The 14,001-nt window shown below is 39.1% G+C and overlaps 1 protein-coding gene across 2 annotated transcripts in view; it reads left to right on the plus strand.

Annotated features, from left to right (window-relative positions):
• The first annotated feature begins 2,935 nt into the window (after positions 1-2,935).
• Positions 2,936-14,001, plus strand: part of LOC117591349 — a 113,736-nt gene continuing 102,670 nt past the window's right edge. For both annotated transcript variants that reach the window (XM_034284576.1, XM_034284575.1), the window contains exons 1-2: positions 2,936-3,346; positions 10,683-10,760. The gene's annotated coding sequence lies outside the window, so the exon portion shown is untranslated. The remainder of the gene's footprint in view (positions 3,347-10,682; positions 10,761-14,001) is intronic.

The raw sequence follows: 14,001 nt of genomic DNA on the forward strand, positions 1-14,001 counted from the left end.
CAATGATCTGGATGCAACCAAGCAAAAACGATTTCATTGGACTAGACAAAGATGAATTGATGCAGTTGATTACCTACAAGGAGTATATTCAATCAAAACTTGATCAGTTTGATTTCTTGATGCCTGATACAATTATAAATCATCCCCTATTGAGCACTATTAAATGTAATTTTAGATTCAGAAAATTCGATGAGCAGTATGTTTTTATAATAAATTAGTTTGGAAATAACACTGAATTTGATAGCGAGTCCTGGAGATAATTTTTAAGATTAGGTATATTTTTACAACATTTTTATGTTGGAATACGATACTTAAACAACAAATTACATTCCTGTACTATAATAATATTATTCCTAAATGTGCTGCTTTACAAAAATTTGATATTCAACTCTCTGACTTATACGGTACTTATGATAAAAATGTTCAAATAGATTTAACGCGTTTATGCTTTAAAATTTCACAAAAAATGTATATTCAAATAAAACGCGATGTTCTTGAGTATAATCAATCACTTTTGGATACGCAATCATCCAGAAACAATAATAAAAAATAAAAATAAAAATGAGTAAGCAACAAGTTGTAAATGAAATACATAAGCCTGCCAGAAAAAACTTTATCCGACATAAATTCGTTCAAAATGGCATTAATGATACTTGGCAAATCGACTTAGTTGAAATGATACCCCATTGTAGGGAAAATAAAGGATTTAGACATTTACTAACCGGGATTGATACATTCTCAAAGTATGCATATGCTGCTCCCGTTAAGTCGAAAATAGCATTAGATGTGCTATCAGCAATGAAGAAAATATTAAAACTATCTAACCATAAACCTAAAAATATTCAATCTGATCAAGGAAAGGAGTTTTTTAATGCTTCCTTCACTGATCTTATGAAAACAAATAACATAAACCATTACCATACATATACACACCGAAAAGCATCTATTTGCGAATGTTTTAATAAACATTTAAAAGAACATTAAAAAATCGTATGTGGAAAATGTTTGTCGGCTAGTTCTCAGAGAATATAAGAGCTAGAGCCACCAAATTTTGGCTCCGGACTGCTGTATGATCACAGAGAAACCAGTGCATTTCAAAAATTAGCCCCGCCCCCTTCCGCCCACGCAAAAGGGCGAACCCCTTCCAAACCTATAGTTTTGAAGATAAAAGAAAACTTAGAGAGCCATTCCGTAGGGAATGGCCATATATATCCGATCACCAAATTGGGATCCAATTGGATCATTATTATAGCCACAATGAAGAAATTAATGTGCAGTGGCTAAACCCACCCTGTTCCGCAGCTTCTTTTGTTCTTTTCACATTCTCGAATTCACACTATGCGTCGCGCAGTGTGCGGCCTCTGCCTCTGCCTCGAGTCTGCAGTGTGTGGGTCTAGGGAACGCCCCCCTTCCCTAGACCTAGCTTAAGGAGCGTATTGGTGTGAGAAGTGTTGTAGATGTAGATGAAAGATGAAAAAAAAAAGTTAAATTTGACAAAACACCGCTAAGGTGCAGATGTAGTACTGAGTGCCGTGTATAAAAGTGGTGACGCGTAAGAAGCGTCTCACACGTCCCTTCTCGTTTCGATCTGAGTACTAGGCCTTAGGCCCAGTACTCAGACACGCAAAATATTCTTGCGACAGAAAGTGCTCTGTTCCCAGTTTGACCAAATATGACCAAAATGAATGCTCTCTGGTTACATTGCTTTGTGTTTGATTACGAAACGAAACCCGTTAAAAATTTAAATTTTGTATGAGAGCAGGAGGAGTGTGCTATGAATATAGATATGGAGCTTGGAGGACAACAATGCATGCCGAGAAGAGGCGAAGGCGACGATTTGGACTCGACACTTCACAGTTTTAAATTTAAAGGGCGTAAATATTCCTGTAGATGTTATTCCCAGACATATGCACATTTTCAAAAATTACTTATGGCCTTTGAGTCACATTTAAAAACTGCGAAATGTGCAAAGGGTATTGTTAGATGGTTTCCACACTCATAAACCATATTTATAATACTTACAAGTATAGAAAATCGACCCTTCTGGTTTCTTTCCTGCAGATATGGGTTTAATCAAGGTCTTCGGCGCTTATTTCGTGAATTTTCCTCCTCCTCCGTTAATGCAAGAGCCGCTAATCCCACTAAAAGTAATCTCCTGCATTGATCCATTTTGCATTCATCGTTTTATTATTTACTTTTTATACTGATACTTTTATTTACTTTCTGGCCACACTCTGCTTTTAGCAAAATGTATTGTACAGTTTGCTAGCAAACGTGTTTTTGGACCAGAGAACTAGACTTTAGCGATTAAAGTATTGAATCGGCTAAGTTTTCCGGTATATTTTCTGCTGATCTGAGTACTCAACTGAAAAGTTATTGCGATAAAATATTCTGTCGAACGAAAAACAGGGTTGATTTCTTACCGTTTGTTTGTGAAAATCATCCCTGATTCTGCCGCAAGAATAGTTTGCGTGTCTGAGTACTGGGCTTTGTATATCCTTTCATGGCGTGAACCTTATTTTGTAAGCAACCCAATAAGAAGAAGGCATGAGAACTGGACAATTTTGTGGAGAACCAATTGGTGAATCGAACGAAATTATAGTTTTAGTGCTGAGAGTCCATCCTACCCAATATTATTCATCAAAATATACATATATACAATTTTTTTATTTAATCGCTACAGCGAAATCGGTTGGTTGCAGACGATGAGTCCGCATTGACCAGGTACAAATGTTACTTAAAATTTTGAGCTCAAAAACGAGTTGTTTGCCGAACGAACACTTAAAATATGTAATCATCAGAATTTAAATCGAGAAAAACTACTTACGTTTCGGTATCTTTACGACATATTTAAAATAATATAAGGTGCCTTTGGTATATTTCTGAGGGTCAGACGGTATATTTGATCGATACATCCGCGGTCACACTGGTCGTCGGCCAAACAGTTTTTCCATCGAGTTGTTCTGCGAGCGTGTAGTCAAGAAATGCATGTTTAAATAAACATCAGAAAGAGCGTCGGTTTTTGTTCCATTGATACAACAGCCGGTTGCGAGGTCGCAAGAATCGAGTGCTTGTGTGTTTTCTCTTAGTCGCGTCCAGCTGCATAGCACAAATCTAGTGCCAGCTTCGAGGCGTGGATCAAGCGCGTGTTTCGGCTTGTATTTTGTTTTTAGTTGTTTTCTAGTGAGTGTGATTTTATATGTGAACTTTCCTTCTGGATCGAAAATAATCATTCGAAACCAAGTCTCCTTGACGCGCTTAAAGATAGCGAAAACCACTCGGCACGTTGAGTGGAGTTCAATCGGTGCCATTTAGAACGAACGGAGTGGATCGACACAGCGAATAGGTAAAGCAATGCAGAAGTCAACATGCAGTGTGTGTGTGTGTGTGTGTTTGGGATAATGCACGACAACCCGTTTAACCGGTCCGACACTCACCTCTGTCCATGATGCAATTATATAAGGTAGTCTCGTCTGCAAAACGGCACCACTAACAAATCTGTCAATAAGTGCGAGTGAACGGGCTCTGCGTAGCAAGTGTGAGTGAAACGACAATGAAGTGTGCTGAACCTTTGATGGCATGTGGCTTAACGTTGACCATTGCAAGAAAAATAGTTAAGTTTTTCTTTTTTATTTTTTATTTTTTATAAAACACAATTTTTTTGAGTAAGCTCTTAATTCTAAAATATATTGTTACTTTCTTGCTGCAAAACCTAAAGAATCATTCTTTCGTAGGCAAGGGTTAATATTTGTAGAAAAAATCGTCCGCACACAACTTTCCACGTCGACAAGCCCGCACTGAAACCTAATGGTGCGAACGCGAAGCGATTAGGCTGCCGACGGAACCACCTTATATAATTGCATCATGCCTCTGCCTCCTGTAAGCAACAACAACGAGAAGGGACGTGTGAGACGTTTCTTACGCGTCACAACTTTTATAGGCAGTCTGTACTACTTCTGCACCTTTGCGGTGTTTTGTCAAATTTAACATTTTTTCTTCATCTATCATCTACATCTACAACACTTCTCACACCAACACGCTCCGTTAGCTCGCTCCCCTTCCCTAGCCCACAAACTGCAGACTCGCGGCAGACGCAGTGGCCGAACACAGCAGAAGCAGAGTGTGAATGAGAGAATGTGAAAAAATCAAATATAAGCTGCGGGACGGGGTGAGTTTAGCCACTGAAAATTAATTTCTTCATTGTGGCTGTAATAATGATCTAATAGGATCCCAATTTGGTGATCTGATAGATATGGCCATTCCCTACAGAATGGCTATTTGTTTTCTTTCGCCCTTTTGAGGGGGCGGGGCCCATTTTTGAAATGCGCTTGTAACAGTGTGAGCAAACAGAAGTCTGGATGCAAAATTTGGTGGCTCTAGCTCTTATAGTCTCTGAGTACTAGGCGCTCATCAGGACGGAAAGACGGACGGACAGACAGACATGGCTCATTTGACTCGGCTATTGATGCTGATCAAGAATATATATACTTTATGGGGTCGGAAACGTTCTCTTCTGTGTGTTACATACGTTGTGCACAAACAATATACCCTATTTACCCTTCGAGTACCGGGTATAAAAATTGCACGAAAACTCCAGCATCAGCAGTGACCACGACCACACGATCGACAAAAAAACATTACCGAAAGCAAAAAATTCCGTCTTTGGTGCGGTGTGAATCTGTTGTGACGAAATATTGACTCGACCGACTATCAAAACAGGCCATCCACGATAGAATTTGTTCGGAAAACAAAAACAAAATTTTCATTGTACATGTTACCTTTAATATTTTAATTTTACTTAAAGAATCGGACGGCAGTACAAATAATTTATGTGATAAAAAAATTTCTCTTTTGCTTAAGTTAATTTTAATAAGGACACCATAGAAGAAAATTAAAAACTTTTTTCATAAACATATAGTAAATATGTTGATACAACATTAACTTTTTCTGTTTACGTTGACCGTACGCTAAGTTATAGGTGTTCAAACCATGTATGAGGAAAAACTCTTCGAAAACCGTAATTTTCATCTTCAAATGTAGGTAGCTAGTCCATATCGTAAGCTCGGTATGCATATGCATATATTTGTATGTACATACGTATATGCTGCATATATTGTTTTGTGGCGCTTTTTATTTTGATAATAAAATATGTGCAGGGAAAGAAACAAAGAGCAAGAGCGGTGAGCAAAACGACTAGCTTGTTCCTGCGACCATGATGCAATTATACAAGGTGGTCTCTTCGGCTGTCCTCGCTTCGTTTTTGCATTAGCTCTTGCAATGAATCGAAATTGTATATAACTTTATCATGCCTGTGACAGACTGCTCCAAATCGGAGAGTATGACGATCCCTCTCTTTACCAATCAGTGCCCCCCTTTCTCTCTTTATGTCTCTTCTGAACTCAATTTTTGCGGGCACTGACCATGTCCAAGTGTACAAAATACGCATTGACACACAGTCTCTGAGTTGAGTGAAGTTGTGCAGCGTAGCCATTTAGGGCTCAGTCAAAACTTAAGCGGCTCTCGAGCGTTTTCCTGCTGCGAGCGAATTAAAGCTGCAAAGAGAGGAAACCCAGATACGAACATGGGGACTGTTGGATGAGTGCATGAAGAAAGTATAAGGAGGTCTCGTCGGCAACACTAAGCAGAAGGGGGCGAGTGTAAAGTACGAGTGAAAGGGCTCTCGCTGCAAGTGTGAGGGTAACGACAATGGAGTGTGCTCATTAATCATTTGAAGGCAATGTGAAAAAACATAATAATTGTTTCATAATTGAATTTTTAATAGTTTGCGACATGATAGTAGTCTTTGTTTTGAAACAAAAAAAACATTTTGAAAAAAGTTTTAAAAAAATTTCGTTTATTTTTTTTCTTCATGGATGAGTGGCAATGCAGCGTGGTGGTTGCTGCGGCGGCGACAGCGCTTCTGAGAAGCAAATGCCAAAAAGAAGTCGCTGCTTGCAGCCCACATAAAATACGCACGCACACCCTTACACAGTTGTTTGCGTGTGCATGCGTGCAGTTGTGTACAAGAATACATTGTTATTCTGGAAGCCAGCAAGTGCAACCAAAGACTCAGCCACACAGCATACCTACCATCTGCTTATACTCTTCCGCTTCCAGCTATTCCATATTGGTACGTCCCAATTAAATGGACTTTACATACATACATATATACATACATACATACTACATACATACATACATACTACATACATACATACATACACACATACATACATATGCATGTGCCTCAGTCAGGGCCCATCAATACCCAGTCGGACTTAGTTGCTTCCAAACAGTACTTCTGTATCGATCCCTTTTCCACTAAGCATGAGTACACTATGCGTGACGTTTTCGCTTCCAATTTACAGTGGGTGAAACACGCGGGAATCAGTCCTTTTTGTTCTAGGTAGAACTGGTGGTGAAACGCTCTGGTCTCCCTTCCAGTGTATTTTTCGGAAGAAGGATTACAGAACACGTCTTTGACATGCACCTAGATGCGTTCCTTGGGAATGTATGGTGGTATGCATATAATATAGTGCCACAGGAACCTATTAAGAACCGTTCCGGAACTGTTCAATGGATTCATTCCATATCACATCCGTGGCATGAATAAAAGAGCGTTCTCAAAGAACGAAAAGAACATATGACATATGTACACAAAAATAGACATTTTTAAATTCATTGAGTTTATTAAATAAGATAAAAAGGCTGTGTTGCAAATAAGAGAAAGAAATCTGTAAGCATGTATAAATTCTCCTTGTGCATATCCACGCTGTGCACGGTTTCCAAAACGCAAGTAAACCGTTTTCTTTTTTCCTTGTCTCACCCATGAAGCAATTATATAAGGAGGTGCTGTCGCTTGGCGTTCGGGTTTGTTCGGTCTCTAGAGGTTCAGTGCGCGCTCGCTTGTTCATGGTTGTGTGCGGACGAATTTTTTCGCTTTTTTAACCCTATTAAAGGGTTAATCAGAACACTCCATTGTCCTTTTACTCGCACTAACAGCGTAGAGCCCTTTCACTCGCACTCACAAGCAGCATCTATAAGAGACAAACGGTCCCGACGGCACCTCCCTTTATACAGCTGCTGCGTTTAGCACCATGACACTAATTTACCTCCTTTGAAATATTTTGTTAAAACAATGGTCCTAATGAACGTTTTTATAACTATTATATCAATTTTAGGCATTATTATTTTAGGCTCAATTCAACTTATCCGAGAGCAATGGTAAGTTGCTTTGTAAATGCTTTGGAAATATTTGTAAAGAAAAGTAATTATACCGGTATTTGGGCGGCAACAAAATTAGCACCAATTTCATAAAAACTCAAAAAAGAATTCTTCTCAATTGTTCATTAATATAGTTTACTTTAATTGTTTAATAATTTGTTTTAGGGCTTTTGGCAGGAAAAAAAAGGCTCAAAGTCCTGTCATAAAATGTAACCTTATTTTCGCGTCTTTCCTGGGGGATTCATCTCCACAAATCTGGCAAGACCCCCACATAGAAAGCTTTTTCCTTGATTTCGTATTAGAAACATATTATTTAACTGTTCCTCAAAGATTTTTACAATAGTTCATGTCTGAGGACTAAGCAAGAGATTTCCTTGATTTCGTATTAGAAACATATTATTTAACTGCCTCAAAGATTTTTACAATAGTTCATGTCTGAGGACTAAGCAAGAGAAAAAATTGCATAAAAGTCACTGTATTAAAACCTGTTGGTCTGTTTTGGGTAATTTCCCTGCATTATTGTGTTATTATATAATAACAAAGACATGTGGATTCATCATCGATTCCAGCACGGGTACCATACCACCTCCATAATACGAAAATCATGCATACCATGATTTTTGCCTCAGCATGATTGTTACATTTTAATGTCAGTTAAAGGGGTTTGTTTTAATTAATTAATTTAATTTGTATTAACTAATTTAATTAATTTATATTATATTCTTAATTTATATTCTTTTAAGTTAGATCTAGCTTTGCTTATCTTTGGAAATTTTTTAAGATCCTTTTTAAGCCGGCTTAAAAGGACCCCTCTTGCTCTCGGAAACCGCTTGCTCCGAAATGTGGATATTACGCCCATTCTTTCACGATTTTCTTGTTGGTAACATGTTTTAAAGCATTACGAATCATTTTATATGAGGAACCTACTATTTACCTCACCATAAGGAAAGCTTTCTTTCCTTCTCTTCTTTTGGAGTTAAAATTTTGATACTTTGATAAGCTACCGATTATTATATCAATTAAAAACTTAATATATCAAAAAGCTCGGAAAAGAAAAAGTTTATATGAAATACAACTTTTGGTGGTTTTTAGTGCCGTTCAATTTCGTTTCTTTTTCGAAAAATTGCCTAAAATATTGAGAACCGCCAAAATTGTAAGAGTAATAACACATCTCTCAGGTAGGAGACATCTCAACCTACTTTATATTATTGCAAAAAATGTTGTATGGATCACATTTTTGAAAAAATAAAGACTGTTGTTCCACACGGTGCTTTTATTTTCGCCGCAACTGTAATTGCTTCATGGTCTCACCCTCACCCATGAAGAAACTATAAGGAGGCCTCGTCGGCAACACTAAGCAGAAGGGGCGAGTGAAAAGTACGAGTGAGAGGGCAACGACAATGGAGTGTGCTGATCATGAAGAAAACATTTGTCCGCAACCAACCTTCCGCGTCGACAAGCAAACGAGCACTGATCAAAGGCAGAACCAGCGAGTAACTCTGCCACCGACAAGGCCTCCTTATAATTTCTTAATGGTCGCATTGTCCCATTGTCGGTCGCACGAACCTGAACCGCTTCCGCTTCGGGTCTATTTCCATCCTACCGCCAACCGATACCTCTTCTATGCATTCTTTTGGAGGTATGTTGGCCTTCGGAAAAAACCAGAAAGGTCGGGAAGCTGTTCGGGTTACATTTACTCCTTCTTGGTGGAAAATATGTATGAAAGAACGCTTCTTTTGGGGAACCGGTTCTGCATAGTCTGCCAGGGAGGGATAAAAAAACGCTTCTTTTTCGCAACCACTTCCACAAGCCGACTGGCTATTTCCCTGAAAATAGTGATCATGTATCTCTCCAGTCTCACTTCTTTCGTGTTTGCGTTTGAGGAGTTTAGTTTTGGGGTTTCGTTAAGCCAAACGCAGACAGCAGCCATAAAAAACGTAAAAAACACCACAGCCAAAACTCGTTAACGCACATGTACATGTATTATGTACACTTGTGTGTATGTTTACATGTACACATTGAACTATGGGAAATTTGACCACTTTTTGTGCCAATAATTAGTAAGTTGCAAGCCGAGTCGATGCGAGTTGAGCGCCTGGATCTCAGAGACTTTAAAAGCTAGAGCCACCAAATTTTGCATTCGGACTTCTGTATGCTCACACTGTTACAATTGTATTTAAAAAATTAGCCCCGCCCCCTTCCGCCCCCGCAAAAGGTCGAAAACCTCCCAAATCTACAATTTTGAACACAGCAGAGAAGGAAAAACGCCATTCCGTAGGGAATGACGATATCTATCAGATCACCATTGGGATCCGATTGGATCATTATTATGGCCACGACGAAGAAACCCACCCCGTCCCGCAGCTGTTGTTGTTGTTTTCACATTCTCTTATTCACACTCTACTTCTGCTGTGTGCGGCAACTGCGTCAGCCGCGAACCTTCACTTTATGGGTCTAGGGAGCGAGCTAAAGGAGCGTGTTGGTGTGAGAAGTGTAGTAGATGTAGATAACAGATGAAGAAAAAATGCAAGATTTGAGAAAACTCCGCTAAGGTGCAGAAGTAGTACTGAGTGCCGGGTATAAAAGTTGTGACGCGTAAGAAGCGTCTCCCACGTCCCTTCTCGTTTTTTGTGTAGCATCTTATTTTTATTTTTTTGTTTTTTTAGGTTATAAGTTACCGCTCTACCCTTAGGTAGAGGGGAATTATTTGGCCACCCGCCTTTACAAGGGGGAAATCGCCACGTCGTAATATGTAACTTGTTACAGTCCCGCAGCTGTTGTTGTTGTTTTCACATTCTCTTATTCACACTCTACTTCTGCTGTGTGCGGCAACTGCGTCAGCCGCGAACCTTCACTTTATGGGTCTAGGGAGCGAGCTAAAGGAGCGTGTTGGTGTGAGAAGTGTAGTAGATGTAGATAACAGATGAAGAAAAAATGCAAGATTTGAGAAAACGCCGCTAAGGTGCAGAAGTAGTACTGAGTGCCGGGTATAAAAGTTGTGACGCGTAAGAAGCGTCTCCCACGTCCCTTCTCGTTTTTTGTTTAGCATCTTATTTTTATTTTTTTGTTTTTTTAGGTTATAAGTTACCGCTCTACCCTTAGGTAGAGGGGAATTATTTGGCCACCCGCCTTTACAAGGGGGAAATCGCCACGTCGTAATATGTAACTTGTTACAGCTTTGCTACAATACTTACCTGGCGTAGAGGTTATGTTCCCCACGTGCTTGCAGTGTGCCCAGACACTTTTTGTTTAGCATCTTAATTAAAAAATAACCCAAATTGAGTTGCTGCAAATATTTTTAAGTCATTTTCAGCGCGCATATGCCTAATATGGGGGGTTAATAAGGTTAACATGTCAAAAGGATTCGTCCGAACCGAAACTCAAATTTGAACCCAGTTCGACAAACTTATCATGAACACAATGCTCTTTTTAACCGTTCCATCGCTTTTCTCTTACAGCTCCCCATCGCCATTGACAGGCACCTACCGATGGGCTATCCATAAACTGTGGCGGTGGTGCGACAGAACTTTTATCAGGTAAGCGACAAAGTTCCCACAACCATTGCCTTCTTCCGTATCCGCATCTAATAAAGGAAATAATTTCCAAATGAAGACTTGCTTCACGTTTGCTGTCTTTGTTATCTTATTTCGGTAGGTGTATTCACACATACATTCATGACGTAATTATACAAGGTGGTCTCGTCGGCAAAAGTAGTCGACTACCTACATATGCCGTTTATAAGTGGGATTGAAAAGGTTAAACGTAGAAAGTGTGGCTGAAACTAAGGTACAGTGTGCTGAGTAACCCAGATGGCTTGGGGTTTAGAGTTGCTCATTACACGAAAAATAGTTGAAGCTAGTTTTTACAATTTTATTTTTCAATAGCCACAGATTTTTTGTGTAGGCTCTTAATTCAAACAAAAATTCGAATTTTCTTGCTGCTTTCCCTGCGCATAAGAGTGTCGGAAAAATTCAGTGCTTGTGCGCTTGTCGACGCGAAAGGTTGGGCGCACACGACATTGTCGTTTCACTCACACTTATTGACAGCATTGTTAGGCTCCCCTAATTTTGCAGACGAGACCTCCTTCATGGTTGCATCTTGGCCAAAGCAATATAGAGAGGAAAGAAAGGTAAGGCGTGCTCAACGAAGACACATTCTAGGGAAGTTCCGTTATTGTTGCCAGAGCAGAAAGGGCACTGCTGCACCGATCAAAAGTTTTAAATCGATAGAGATACATATTGTTGTGTTCAATGAAATAGTAGTGCCGGACCTCCTCACATTCAAAGACTTTTTTGAGACACTTCTTTCAATTTAAAGAAATTATTGCTTTTTGAATAGAGTGGAATGTAGGCTTTAGAAAATCAAAGAAATCCCTACCCATTTGCATTCCATCTTCTTGTTTTTCATAACTTTTGACGGATACCCTTGAAATGGGCTGTTCATTGAAATATAAGTGCTGAGTGCAGGTACTTCAAAATAATTAAAAAACACAACAAATAAATTCGAAAAAGTCACCAAAAATAAACTTAATCTATTATATTAAACATTTTGATGAAAGAAATGTTTGGACTTGGTTGTATTTTTGTTTTTGGAGCTTAGAAAAAATCATGGTTTGCTCCAATAGAGAATAAGATTTTGATTAAAAACTAAAGCCAAGAGGTATAATGGAACTGAAAACTAATTTGAATGTTCTCTTACTATTGCAATTAACAATTTTAACAAGAAGAAGATCCCTTAAAACTGTTCTTTTATGCGAAGAACGTATCTTTTAGAGGTTGGTCGAAGGCAAGGTCAAGGTCTTCAATATCCTCAAAAGTTATGAAAACAATTTTATATCGCTCTGTAAGTGTTCTGACAGCTCGTTGACGACTGACTAGACATTATTTAATTGCAAGAAGTTCCAGAAAGCTACGCGATTGGTTCTGAGGGTATAGGGGTGTACGACTAAAGTTCGCAAGAACGCATGTGGCTGAGCTGTGTCACAGTGAAAACGAGAAGGGACGTGTGAGACGCTTTTTACGCGTCACAACTTGTATACCCGGCACTCAGTACTACATCTGCACCTTAGCGGTGTTTTGTCAAATTTTAAATTGTTTCTTCACATGTCATCTACATCTACAACACTACAACAATTCCGGCAACCAGAGCAAGGTGAGTTGTTATAGTGCCGTGGTTATACAATTATTGGCTAAAATCCCATATAAGCTTGGGTAGGACCTTATTGATTTATTTCAGCAAGGAGCAAGGAAGAAATTAAATCAAAATTGATAGAAAAATAAGTACTAAACGTCAAGAAACATGTAGAGCATGAAAGATGGGTATTAACTTAAGTTTCGGTTTCTTTTTCGATTTTCAAAACAGCACTATTCATTTGTATTTTTGCAAAGTCATGTAAAACAAGAAGATGGAATGCAAATGTTCCAGGATTCCTTCTGGTTTCTAATGTGTACATTTCAGGATTTCTAAAAAGGTATCACCTTTTTAATATGGATGATTGAAAATGTCTTTTATTTTCGTAATGTCTGGACGTTGATATGCAATGACTGCACCATCAAAACACCCAAGCGACACCAAGCCAAAGCCTGTTACGCGCGGAACCCAGCAGAACGCAGCCCTCCTCCCGCCTCCTCCCGGGAATCGTAAAGTTTATGCGGCTCAACAAGTCAGGGCTGTCTACATCCCCCTTGATCAAGTTATGCATAAAAATTACACCAAGCATTTTTTTACGACTTACTAAGGATGGAAGATTTTTTAAAATAAGTCTACTACGGTAGGATGGCAGTCCCACAGTTGCATCCCAGTTGAGGCCCCGTAGGGGAAATAATAAAAAGTTTTTGTGTACTGATTCAATACGGTCCTGATGTATGTTGTACTGGGGGCACCATACACATGAGCCGTATTTTAAAATCGGACGAACGAGCGAGATATAAAGAGTCTTCGTTATATAGGGGCCATCAAATTCCTTTGACCACCTCTTTATAAACCCAAGCACACCCATGGCTTTATTTACCATGGTAGAAATGTGTTCAGAAAACTTTAACTTGGGGTCTAGTTTAACACCTAGATCATCAACCAATGTAATTCTCTCAAGAGAACTACCGCAGAGGGTGTAATGATCCAGGGAGGGGCTGGAGCGATAAAAAGTCATTAAATTGCACTTCGAGGCATTAAGGTGTAACATATTTGCACAGCACCATGACTGAAAGCTATTGAGATCAGATTGCAAGCGAGAGTGAAATAAAATGTCTTTATACTGGACACAGAGCTTAGCATCATCCGCATTCATAAGTACTCGAGAATTTGTCAATACAGAAGGCAGGTCATTAATAAAGAGTGTGAAAAGTATGGGGCCTAAATGGCTACCCTGTGGTACTCCAGAAGTAACCATAACAGGTAAAGATAAGGAGTTTTTGAAGAGGACTCTTTGAGACCTAGAACACAGGTAGCTAGAAATCCATCTCAAAAGTTTGGGCGGAAACCCTAGAGGGTCAAGCTTTTGTGCAAGAAGAGAATGATTTACAGAATCGAATGCCTTACTGAAGTCAGTGTAAATATCATCCGTCTGCAAGTTACCTTGGAATCCTTTGATCGTCGCCGTATAAATCTGTGCCGAGCTGGAGATATAAGTGATTTGCAGAGATGTTGCAAGTGGAGAGTTAAAATTTTCTTGAACATTTTAGGAATCGCGGATAACTATGATATACATACCTCTATATATTTTAGCGTAAGACGTGCTTCCTGGAAGGATTCCTTCCAGATGGGGGGAAAGATAGAAGA

The sequence above is a fragment of the Drosophila guanche genome, unplaced genomic scaffold, assembly GCF_900245975.1.
Source record: "Drosophila guanche unplaced genomic scaffold, DGUA_6, whole genome shotgun sequence".
Classification (NCBI taxonomy): domain Eukaryota; kingdom Metazoa; phylum Arthropoda; class Insecta; order Diptera; family Drosophilidae; genus Drosophila; species Drosophila guanche.